We start from the raw sequence: 13,325 nt of genomic DNA on the forward strand, positions 1-13,325 counted from the left end.
TTATATATTTGTATGTATATTGTTACAGGAAGTGGAGTACAGCATTAGGAATAGAGACAGTGAAAATGTAATGGCTCTGTGCGAGGTCAGAGGGATAGTGGATGGGGGGAGGGGGGTTTACACAGTGTGAGGGATATAAATGATAAACGTCTAAGTTTTGCTTTGTCTTGTGCACCTGAAACTAATAAAATTAAAAAAAAAAAAAAGAATATGTATTTTCAAACAGTTCAAACATGTTTATGGAGCACACAACCATGAATTTCAAAGTGTGAAATAGAGATTCGGCAGGCGGCGTACTAGCCTAACCTTAGGACTCTAGCTGAGCTGCTGTCACATGCATGACCTGGAATGACTTGAACAACAATTGTACATTTTTATATTTTTTTACAAAATAAATATTCACAAATAATATCCAACATTTCCAGACTTTTAATAGGCTACTTTGATTTTTGTGAAAATAAATTGTAACTGTTTCAAGGCATAGTTTGCTTTGTGAAGAAGTTGTGCTGATGTTATTAAAAATTATGATAATAACAATTAACATTTGCATACTGCTTCCTGTTTACCAAATATATTGATTATCTCAGTTGATCCTAGAAACAATGAAGGTAATACTTGTAAGGTAGGTAGGAGTTAAGACTCATTTGGGTGCAGTGAAGAACTGTCCCCTCCTCCCCTCCCCTCTACACACATACACTCAGCCTCGGACCAGAAAGGGATATTTTGGTTCATAGGATGGTATGGTCTTTAAATATGCTAATTTGCATCTCCCAACTCTTTCCCTCTGGATTGGCTCCATTTTCAGCCTCACACTTGGTGACCCTGACAGTTCTGAGTGTCGCTCTCCTGATTTGATTAAATACACTATCGTTAGACATATCACTGTGGACAGAGGGATAGGGGGACATACAGAGGGAGCCAAAAAAAAATGTATACACATTTCAAGAATGGAAAAAACTGTGTTAAAATTGTAATACAATAAATGACTCTAGCATTCATTTGATTAACTCCAGCTTTTGAGCGAACATCATACTACACATCGCTACCGTAATTCAATTCAACTTCGAAAAGTAATACAGAGATAACATCTCTTAAAATGTGTACATTTTTTTGGCACCCCAGGTATTTACTGTCTTTGGCTGTTAGGCCCACCTCTAAAGCTGGGGAACGGGGTGAGTTGTCCAAAGGGAAGTCAGTATACAGTTACCAGAAGTAGCAGGAAAGCATGGTGGGAGGCACACTTCATTATCATCTCCACCTTACAGTGAGAAAATGGATATTCAGAGAGACTACATGACCTACCCAAAGGTAGGTTTTCTAGTTAGAAATCCTGGCCCAGGCTGCCTGAAAGGAAAAGGGAAACAACAATGGATAAGGAAAGAGAGGTGGTTCCAGCTGTGACATTTATTTCTAGTCTATGTTTTGTGAACCAGACATGATTGATTTTAGGGTGATAATTGAGTCTGTGGGGTGGTTGAACAAGACATTTGTGGGAAATAAAATGTCCCAAAGTCTGCGCAAGAGGGGAGGCGGGGGGGCGGGGTACAATGGACATGATCCTTATAATCCAGAGTTAGGAATTGGGATTATAATTAAAATAGCTAACATTTATCAACCAGTTATTACGTCTCAGGCACTGTGCTAAGCACTGTTCCTGTAATGTATCAATTAACACTTAACATCCCTATGAAATAAGGATTTTTACAGATGAGGAAGCTTAATCAAAAAGAGGTTTAGTGTCTTATCCAAGATTATATAACTAGAAAGAGGTAGAGCTGAGATTTAAACCCAGGAATCCCAGAACCCACTGCAGTGCCTGTTTTCTGTTCCATTGTTACAGTCGTTGGCTGCCATTGCAGATGTTTGGTGCAACCACTGTTTTCTAGAAACGTACCTTAAAAGGTTATATGATACAGTTCATATGCAACCACATTTAAGCATTTATAAACTATTTTCATTTTGTTTTATATTTATCAAAGTTACACATGCACATAGTATAAAAACTCGAGTAGTCCTACAAGACTTATTTAAAAAGAAAAAGAAAAACAGCAGTTCCCTGCTCTGTACCTCCTTTCAGCATTTTTCCAATTCCCAGAAGCATTACTTTTTTTTTTTTTTTTTTTTTTTTTTTGCTGATTCCTTTGGTATTTATGAAAAAGAATATCTCTAAATAACATGATTTTACTTCTACTTCTTGATTTTTTTTCAGCTTCACATATAATCTATGAATTTGACACTATGGAAGCTGTAGACTTCGATTCATTTTATATCCCTTACACCATCATTGCAAATACACCATCTTGTCAATATAGTTATATCATGATTTTGATATTTAATATTCAATTTCATACATTTTATAACTACATAAACTCTTTGTGGTAGAACCATATCATGTATCTAATTCTCTGCTTTCCCTAAAACTAACAATTGTCTTATTTTTCATTTGCTTGGTTTCCAATGTTCTTGTTTCTGATTCAGCTGTCACCTCTGTCCCTCATAGTACAGATCCCCTTTTACTGTCACCATGAGGCTTCTTTTTGTCCCTGTTTTGAATTGGATCTCCTGTTTTTAATGTCTTTTCCTTCTTCATTTACTTGCTCATTTTGACGGGGTACTTCTACCAGAAGCTTTGATCTTGCCTGTCTGAAAATGTCTTTATGCTTTACTGACATTTGATGGATATTGTGGCTGAGTACAGACTTTCTGGTTTGGAATTCATTTTCTCTCAGAATTTTTATATTCTCTCTCCATTGTCTTTTAGTGTCCATCCAATGCTGAAAAGTTGAAAGACAATCTAATTTCTGTTCTGTGTATTTTTTTTTTCTTCCTGGAACCTTTTACTATTTTTTATTTGTCCCAGAGCTTTGAAATTTTATTTTGATGTGCCTTGTTGGGGATCTATTTTCATTCATTTTACCAGACACTCAGTGAGCCCTTTTAATCTAGAAATTCATGTTCTTTAATTCAGGAAAATTTTCATGAATTATTTCTTTGATGATTTCTTTCTCCGTTTTCCCTTTTCTTTCTGTTATTTGGATGTTGAAGCTCATAGACTGGTCTGCTAAATTTCTTATCCTTTCTCTCCTGTGTCCTTTCTCTTAGTCTCTTTATTTGCTGGGATATCTTCCAACCTTTCTATTGAAGTTTCCATTTCTATCATAATTTTAGTTTTTGGCAGCACTTTCTTTGTTCCTTTTTTAAAAAGAAATCAATTTGTTCTGTTTCGTGGATGCAGTTCTTCTCTTATCTCTTTGAAGATAATTTTTTTGAAATTTCATTTCCCTGAATAGTTATGTTTCCTTCCTGTTTGTTTGCTTGTTTGTTTCTTTTAAGGCTTCATCTTTCGTGTTAGAAGCTTTCCTCAGACATCTAGTGGTCATTGGCTGTCACCTCACATTTAAGGTAGTAAGAAAGGGGGGTGCCTAGATAACACATAACTGGGGCTTAATTAAAACTGTGAATTCCCTAGATCTGACTATGCTGTTTATTCAGGAACCCCCAATGTCATTTTATTACCTTTCCTAGTCCAGTTAGATTCATCAAAGAAGAATCTTTCACTCTCCTGTTGAGAGGTTGTAAGATGCAAATCAAGCAGAGGAGGACTTGGAAGTCTCAATATTCATCATATAAAATGTCATTCAATTCTGTTTTCAGTAGAGTACTCTGCCCTCCAGAATTCTCCAAAGAATAAACATTTAGTCTTCTGCTGGGATGAGAGAGGGAGGGGTACTTGTCCAGTTGTGAATGGTAGAAAGGGAATGCAAGGGACTGATTCTTAAATAGACTTCCAAGCAGGCTTGCTCTGATTTCCACCTTTAACCCACTTTCATGAGTCTGGGTACCACCAATTCCTAAGTTTTTTGGAAACTGTATTGCAAATAAATTGTATCCTGGCTTTACCTACTGCTAATTTATGATTCAACTAGCTTGGGTCTGCTGGGTCAGTTAACTATAGTTCTTTTGCCTTCTAGCTTCCAAATTTTAGTTACTATCATTGATCTCTATGCTGCTTTTTTCCTTGGCTCCTGCTTTTTAATAAAATATTTAATATTATATTGCATTTTAGTGGGTTTTGAAAGGGGATGAAGTTAAATGTGTATATTCTATCTACCATCATTAACCAGAAGACAATATTGTTGATTTTATCTACTCAATAGTTTATTCTTTTTAGTATTTGTTAGATTTGAGAAATACCTTCTGTGAAAAGACAATTTCTATTTGGAGAAAGTAGAAAATCAAAATATTCAGTTCCAATACCCAGTCTCAGAGTAAGATTTGAGGAGATTGCTGTTTATATATCATATATTTTATATTTAAATGATTTTATTATGATACAGACCTGCTTCCTTCACAGCATGTGGGAATGTATGTTGCTCCACTGGCCTGGGAACAATAACTAGGAGCCATATATTATAGACTCAATCTCCTACAGTCAGGACATAGGACAAGATGATCAAATTGTCCAAAGCAAAAACTGAACAGCATAGTGTAAGCTTAGAGAAAGTAGGTATGTCCACCAACCGTGGGCTAATGTGCTATAACATTTCATAATCTTAATATATGTATGAAATAATTTTTTATTATCACACTATGTTTTTTTAATAAATAGCCAGAGACTCAGAGAAGTTAAGTTACTTCTACAAACTCATACAGGTAGAGGGTGACAAAGGTAGAAATTGATCCAGGATTCGCTTACTTCAAGGTAGTACTCTTTGGAAGGAAATGTGCCTCATAAAATCTGGAATTATGTCACGCTGGTTAAAGGTCTCAAGAACCTGGTAAGAAGTCAAAGAAAGGTTACTATCAGTAATTATAACAAGAAAATCACACCATTTATTACTTGCACATTTTCACCCAACCATTTCATTGAATCCTTGTAACAGCCCTGTGAGCTGACTATGTAGATTTAAATTTAAAGTTATTTATCTTGAGTGTATAAAACATCATTTGCCTATATCTAAAATTGAGTTATCTCACAAACCCCTTTTCCTGGTATTCCCCTACCACCACTGTTTCCACTCATAAAAGGAAACATACTCTTACCAATGGGTAGTTGTTTGATCACTTCTGAATTAAAATTAAGTCAACTTAGGCTTTAAACTAAGATTCTTCCCCTACCCCTTATTCTCTCCTTCCCTTCTACGCTTCCCCAAATTCCTGAGGAGACTCATCATCCTGCCATCAGTGGCTGAGTACGGGATTCCACATGCTTCTCTCTGCTGAGTCGCTGCTTGACCCTTGGCATTTTGGCACCATGTGTCCACCGAGTTACAGTTCCTGTTACTTGGCCTCTGGACTTCATCCACTGGGTCGACTGCTACGGTCCTTGCCATCGTCTCCAGTTGGAAGGACCATGCACTCTTTGCCCCATTTCTTCAAACCTCAGTCTCTTTTATGTCTGCCAGATCAGTCTTGGACACCTTTGCCTCCACTGTCATGGCAAAGGCTTCAGTAACTTTTCAGATGTTCCGCCACAATACACTGGCATGCTTAAAGCACAAAGATTTCTTCAGACAAATCCTCCCAGGTGCCTTCCTCAGTCATCGTCTTCAGTACTCTGCGCTCAGAAAGTTTGGTGCTCTTTCCTGCTTGGTGGCCAGTATCTTATTTCCCCTGCATGGGAAAAGATGTGTTATATATCCTCTCATATTCTTGTCTACTCTACAGTTTTTACGCTATAAGCTTTATAATGAGAATGTGTAATAAGTCTGCTTTGAATGTACTGAACGATCAATTGGCAGAACAAATTATGTGAAGAAAGCAAGGTAGAGAGCAGTGTGTATAACCTGTTCCATTTCTGTAAATACATGTGTAGATATGGCAGTGCTTTAAACATTTCTGGAGAAATACATGGATCTGGTATCAGAGGGTTGCCTCTGGGGAGGGAAAACAGATGTTTAGGGGACAAGACAGGAAGAGAAATTTTTCACTGCCTTTTTATATCTTTCAAATTCTGTATTACGCAAATAATTTATTCAAAAAAATAAAAGATCATTATAAAACATTTATAATTGGCTTCTTCATTCCTGCCAGGCTCCAGATCATCTGATTCTCAGCCACAGACAGAAAGTAGCTCTTTTGGCAAAGCTCTTTTTATCCCTTCTTTGCTTCCTGATGTGTCACTCTTTCTTGTAGAATTTACTGAAGGCTGCGTGAAGTAGCAACCTGTTCCAACACTCTGAATTTTTTCCTTCCATTTAAAGGGAAAATAATTCAGTAGGAACATGGCCTGAGTCCCAAATGTAACAGATGTTAGTTTAGCTATTTTGCTAACTTGCCAAACCGAGATAAAGGGGTCCTCACAACCCTTCACCTGACCCCTTTGGCCAAGCCAAGTCTATATTTTAGGGTCTGTTACTTGCAAGAATTTTTGTTATGTGCACGATTATTATACTGAATAAGTATTTAATAAATTATGATGAATATAAATGCATAAATGAATAATTTTATCTCTAAGAATAAATCATCTAATTTTAAATGTATTAACCAATAGAGATTTTTTTTTAAGTCTGTGGTTTAAATTTTCCATTTTCCATTAATTATAGCTGTCTTTTTATTTTTTTTTTGCCTCACTTCAAGATCCAACTAAGGATCATATATTGTATTCAGTTGTCATATCCATTTAATCTCCTTTAATCTGAAAAAAAATTCCCAGCCTTTTTGTGTCATGACATTGATGTTTTTTAAACATCTGGGCCAATTGTTTGTAAGATGTCCCTTAATTTACATTTTTCTGTAATATTTTTTATTAGATTCAGATTAAACATTCTTGGCAAGAATACTCCACTGATGATGATGTGCCATCTCAAAATATCATAAAGAGTAAGAGTAAATTTTTAACACAGTGGACAAACACACTACTATTGCTTGATGGAAGGTGCAATTTGAGTTTTCAATTATTTTTGCTTTAATTTTATACTGATGGGTTATTTCAAATTGGGTTGGTACTTGAATAGCCCAGGTATCAGTAAATAGTATTTTATCCAATCCATTGGATATCATTTTGGAAGAACAAAAAAGTTCCCCTTTTAAATTTATGAGTTTATTGTGAGTTTGTTTATAACAGTTTGGGAGCTGATATGACCATGTTTCTGACATGCAAGGCTGAGAGCCAGGTGGTAATAATATCTACCTCACATCATTAAGGTAGGAATTGGTTGAGATGTGAACAGAAGTAAAATGTCACTAACAATAATGTGCTCTGTGAAGGGTCTTTAGTAATATAACCAACACCATCCAGGTATTTTTTTTAACCACATGTGTAGCATATGTTATTGTGTCTGACACTGTTGTAGTAATTTTATGAACATTAATCTTTATAACAACCCTCCTAGTTGGATACTATTATCCCCATTTACAGATGAGGAGACTGAGGCACAGAGAAGATAAATAATTTTTCCAAGGTCCTACAGCGAGTCAGTGGTACCATTTCAAACGGTTTATATATGAGTCCCCCTTGAAAACAGACAGCCCGTATATCTCCAGTCTGCACTTAAAGGTAGTTTCCATTCAGCTCTCTTTTAAATAAACATGTATTGTCTATGTTATTTCTGTTACAGAGAGAAGAGGTATTCCCTTATAGGGACTCATAAAGGCATAAAGCATCTAGAGATTTACTGCCTCCATTACGCTGCTGGGTCGCACAGCACTTATGTTTTTATCAGTTTCTCTCCAGAAGGTAGGAATTATGCTTTCTCTCCATGAATTTTTTATATAGTTATAGTTTTCTTGTCTGTGAACTTAATTTTTATTAAATATGAAAAGCATCTGACATCTATAGATTAAAATGCCAAACAGTTAAGACACATAATCATGGTGCTCTGAAAGATATTTCTATTATGTAATAAAATAAATACATGTTGATTGTAGAAAGAAAAAAGATAAGACAATACAGAAAAATGCAGTAATTCTACCACCTTGAGACAACTATTCTTTATATTTTGTTGTATGTCTTTCTGAATTTATTGATATATAGATATGTATATATGCCTAACATATGTATCTATGTAATTATTATGATTATGACTAGAAACAATAGGATATAAAAGCTCTTTGGCTAGACTGCTTCTTTTACTTAGCAAGTTATTGCAGCATTTTTCATGTCAGTAATATCATCCGCATTACCATTATTGATAGTTGTATAATATTCCAGTTAAAGGATATAACATAAATTTGTAACCACTTTCCAATTCTTGAGTATTTGGAATGTTTCCAACTTTCCCCCCATGGTTAACATGACTTCAGTGAACATCCTTGTACATAAATCTTTCAATGATTTTTTAGGACAATTTCCAAATTATACTATATCTTCTAACCTCAGTTCTTAAGCATACTTTTTGATGAAAGGGTCCCATGGCCTATAATACAAGGAAACCCTGTCTATTATCCACCATCACAGAGAATACCAATGTAGAGTAGTATACTAAGTTTTAGAAATCAAACATATTTGATTATAGAATCCATTCTTAAAATAACATCTGTCTGTGGGATGTTGATAGTTGGAGAAGTGCATGTGTGGGGGAAGGGAGCATATGGGAAATCTCTGTACTTTCTACTCAGTTTTCCAGGCTGTGAGCCTGAAACTTCTCTAAAAACGAAAGTCTATTTTTTAAAAAGCAAACGAAAATTTTAAAAAAGGAAAAACATTTTAAATGCCATTATATAAATTTACTTTTAAAACTAAATTTAGACTTCCATGTGCATGCGTGCACGTACACACACACACACACACACACACACACACACACACAAACATCTGACAACATCCCACTTAAGACTTTGGAAAATAGTAGCTTATGTTATATTCTAAAAAATGGAATAGGTGGAGCAAAGGGTAAACATGTTGAAAGCCTCTACCAGTTTGCATTTGCACCAACTTTGTATGAGAGTGCCACTTACTTTCTCTTTAGTATTGTTGTTTGATATTAACTGTTTTTGTTTTTAAGTAAATTTGAAATGACGAAAGTATATGACATTTTAATTTTCACTTATTTGATTACTAGTGAGATAAATATCTTTTTATATTGTAATTTGTCCTTTATACCGGGGGTGCCAAAAAAATGTGTACACATAACTTGTATTCATCTTTTGTTATTGTTATATATTGAATACTACAATTTTAATACAGTTTTTTCTTTTCTTAAAATGTATATACATTTTTTGGCACCTTCTGTATTTCTTTTATGGTCATCTCATTTATGCCCCATTTGAAATTTTACTTGGGTTCTTTGATGTTTTTTCTTGACTGATAAAAATAAAAAATAATATTAAGAATATTAACACTAAATCACATGTGTTACAATTATGGTTTTTCACTTTTTTATGTATTTATATTTTGGTTTTGTTTTATGTGTTTTTTGTTTGTTTGTTTTGGGGATTTTGGGGGGGTTTTTTTTGTTGGTTTATTTGCCATGTCAGGTTAGCATTTTATGAGGTTAAACCTATCACCTTCTTCATGGAAGCTGGTTTTGGTGTCGCTGTACATTGATTTTTTTAAAAACTGTTTATTATGGACAGTTTCAAACATAGACGATTTGGCAGATTAGTTTACTGAACCACCAGGTACCTTAATCTGGCCTCAATAATTAATAATTTTGGCTAATTTTGTTTCATTTAAACCTCTTGTATTATTTTGAGGCAAATTCAGACATTAAATCATTTCATCTTTTAATATTTCAGTATGAGAGTGACTTTAACAGTAATTTAACCTAACCTGTGTTTTATATCTGCCATAGTTTGTATTGCTGGAGTTATTGACTTCCGCTACATCATACTTATAACGTTATACCAAACATCAGTCTTAGCTAAGATTAGTGTTAGGTAATTCAGGATTTTAAAATAGCCTCTATGATAATTTAATTATACTAAATACTTATGAAGATGTTGCTCATTTCTCACGGATTAAATACACATCTGTATGACCCATACTTTTTTTGTTGTTCCTAAAGCTATAGCTTAATAAAAAGCCTGTTTCCATTTTTACTAAAGTTCTGCCTTATCAGAAGCTGTAATTTTTTACACTGTGATATGTTTCATTTTTCTGTCCTCAGAAGGTACTGTTGTAAATTGTGAATTGTGTTATTCTATTTTAACAACTTTCCCAAGTCTTTTGAGTAAGACTTTGCTTATGCCTCTCCAGAAACATAACAGGTCTTTTGAATTCTTGGGTTTAGGTAGAATACAAAACTTCATGTGTTATATGTGATTAGTATCTGATTCATTTTTAAGGTATCAGTTCAGAAAAAAGCAAACTTTTTGACTCGTGTGTGGGGTTTAATAGTGAATATAATAGTTCATAGGAAATTAAGAAAATATCCCATGATTACTAATGCCAGAGAGTACAGAAGATTGCCAGATGTGGTTCTTATTCAAAGAAGGATACAGAAACAAAGTTAGTCTCAACTAGAAATAGAATTGTCAGTGCAATATCTGCATATTAAAAGCAGAGGAGGAAAATAAGTCTGAACCTTAGTCATGGCTAAGTAAAATCATGTATGTTTTAATAGTTAAAGAGACCTTTGGGTTAATTTGTCAGATCATATCAAAACAAAAGAGCAGAGAGTTTAACTCAAGTTTGTCCAGTCACAGAAATGTTTTTTTCCAGTTTTCTCAGAAGACATTTAAGAAGTAAATAAAAGGTTCTAAAAAGTTATCAACATCAATAACTAATGATTATTAAGTGCTTACTATTTATCAGATAATCTATAAAATATTTCAAATCATTTATTTCATTTAATCCTCACAATGTACTTTGAGGTACGAACTATTATTATCCCCTTTACACAGGTAGCGATCTGACTCTAATATCCAGGCAGTCTGGAACACATAGTCCTCACTCTTAATTGCTGTTCTTACAAGAGGAGACTCCTACGTGTTCTAATCAGTAATAAATTGTATTTCACTATCAACTCAAGCAGACACAGATACGGGAAGAACAGAGAAAGGATTGCAATGATCAATCCTAGAAATAAAGCAAGAATGGAAAGTTTTGGCAAGAGAGATGGCAAAAAATAATATTTTTTATATCCTAAGTTAAAAAAGTGAAAGGTCTAATTAAAGAAATTTGTGGCATGATTTGACTCTAGCTTATTCCCTAATTGTCATTCATTTTTGCATTTACAAAAATTACTTTGGTTTTTCAAATAAAAAAGATGGCTTACAACAACTATATTACAAAATTCTAAATTGACCAATATCTTCTCCATTATCACTGCTTTTCAGAACCCTTTAAGAACTTTATATATCCAGTTACATGTATTATGCAATGTAGTCCTTACACATTTTTATTATTAACATATCTTCTTTAATAAATTAGTGAGAAAAGCAACACTTCAAACAGATTGACAATTGCTCTAGGTTTCTCATGCTTGCTACAGTTGATATCTAAAGGTGCACATGATTTAGACAAATGAAATCATGAAAGAAGAAAGAATTTTCAAAAATGAATTTGCAAGTTTAGTTCTAAATAGCACGCACAATTTTAGCTTGAGGCTTTTCTAGGGGATTGTGAATAATGGTTAGGTGAGATTATAAGCCCGAGGCAAAGCCTCAGGACATTGATGCTCCTAGCCAGCCATCTATTCTCAAAAAATGGTCCTTGGGTTGTGGCGTATTGTTTGAAATACCAAAGGGAATCAAACCCTAGTCTGTCACTTTATCCCAAGGGTTATCTCAGGAGTCTGAAGCTTAAATGGTAGCATAACTGTTTGTCGAAACAAAATCCTTTGTAGGTTTTTCGTGTACTGTTACTGTACTTCATTTTTACTGCTTTCGGATGTGTATTTTTATTTACCTGCAGAAGGTAAATTATGTATAAAAAATTGTAACTCCAAGAAAATAATATCACTATTGAAAATCGTGTTCAGCTATGTAGAGCATCTATTCAGGGGAAATAAGATTTAAAAAAAAAAAAACATAATAAATGCCACCTCTCATTTTTATTAGATTTTCATGGAAATTTATGTTTGAGAGAATTCAGACTTAACTATTCTTTACTGAAAATATTCCCTGATCTTATCAGGTAAGATTATGAACTGATTAGTGTGGATGTTTCAAAAGCCCTGAAGTCTTGCATTCGTGTATAACTATGTATTTTCAGTTACCAAAACCTCAGTTTTCTTGTCTTTATATTTTTTTGTTCTCCCTAACTCTTCCCTTTTGTGACTTCAGTTGTTAAAATGAACCCCCTTTTTAAGCATGGGAAGTAGCAAACCAAAACATTTATTTAACTCACCCAGTGGAATAATAATGATGATAATAGTAATAAAAATAGTAGTAGTAATCATCTAATAGCATGAAGAAGAATAACTATGCTTTAAATAGGTTTTACAATATGCCAGGTATTATTCTCACACTCTTACTCATAACTCCATTATTATCCCCACTTTATAAATGAGGAAACTGAGTCAAAAACAGACTAAATAGTAAATAGCAAATCCAGGATCAGAAAACCGAACAAGGTCTTGAAAGAACCCCAGTAGAAAATCCTCCGTCCGTCAGGGTCTCATCTCTGTGTGCAGTCTTCGTGCTGCATAATATGTAGTGGTAAAGGAAGTACACATGGTTCCTGATTTCATTAAACATCAAATTGCACAATATTTTATTTCCATATTACAAGGTGATGGGAGACCATGTATAGGGACCTCAGGTAGTCTGAGAGAATCAGGCAAAGGTCCTCTGAAGAAGAGGCATTAGTTGAGATCTGAGGCGTGACTGAGATTCCCAAGGTCAAGTGGAATTGGGAAGTAGGAGAGGCAATGGCCACATTTTGACTTTTATGGGCCCTCGATACCTTTGCCTTCATGGGCCCCTTCCTCCAGAAAATAGAGTAAAAATTTTATATTGTAATTATATATTGCAATTATATACTGCAAGAAAAATATGTTAATATTATACATTAAAACATTTCGCGGACCCTAAAAGTACTATGAGCCCTAGGCACTTGTGCCTACTGTGCCTAACGGGTAAGTCAGCGTGGGGTTGGGGAGTATTTGGCCAGATACACTTTAGATGGAAGGAATACATACACAGAAGCTTCCAGGGGTTGCTGGTTCAGGAGACTAGCCAGTGTGGCTAGAGCAGAGAGAGCAGGGGAGGGGAGGTGTGAGGTGAGCCTGCCTGGTGAGGCAGGCATGGCCCTGTAGGCTGTGTTTAGTATTTTTATATCTATTCTAAGAGCAATGGAACATCTCCAAAGGGTGTGTATGTGTGTAGATGTGTGTGTTCAACTCAAGTGAATAATACACATGGTGAAAATCAATAGTTTTTTGGTCCAGCTTTTCCCACTTAAGCCTCACTTCTCTTTCCACTTTTCCTTCTGATATTTA

General features: G+C 34.7%; 1 protein-coding gene across 15 annotated transcripts in view; it reads left to right on the forward strand.

The window, feature by feature from the left end:
• Positions 1 to 13,325, forward strand: part of MBD5 (methyl-CpG binding domain protein 5) — a 386,293-nt gene that overhangs the window by 256,471 nt on the left and 116,497 nt on the right. For 14 of the 15 annotated variants that reach the window (XM_074335923.2, XM_074335952.2, XM_074335956.2 and 11 more), the window contains one exon: positions 7,560 to 7,678. The exons of the other annotated variant lie outside the window; for it this stretch is intronic. The gene's annotated coding sequence lies outside the window, so the exon portion shown is untranslated. The remainder of the gene's footprint in view (positions 1 to 7,559; positions 7,679 to 13,325) is intronic. 15 annotated transcript variants of the gene reach the window in all.

The sequence above is a fragment of the Rhinolophus sinicus genome, chromosome 17 (genome assembly GCF_057876585.1).
Source record: "Rhinolophus sinicus isolate RSI-liver-muscle chromosome 17, RSI-T2T, whole genome shotgun sequence".
In the NCBI taxonomy this organism is placed as follows: Eukaryota; Metazoa; Chordata; class Mammalia; order Chiroptera; family Rhinolophidae; genus Rhinolophus; species Rhinolophus sinicus.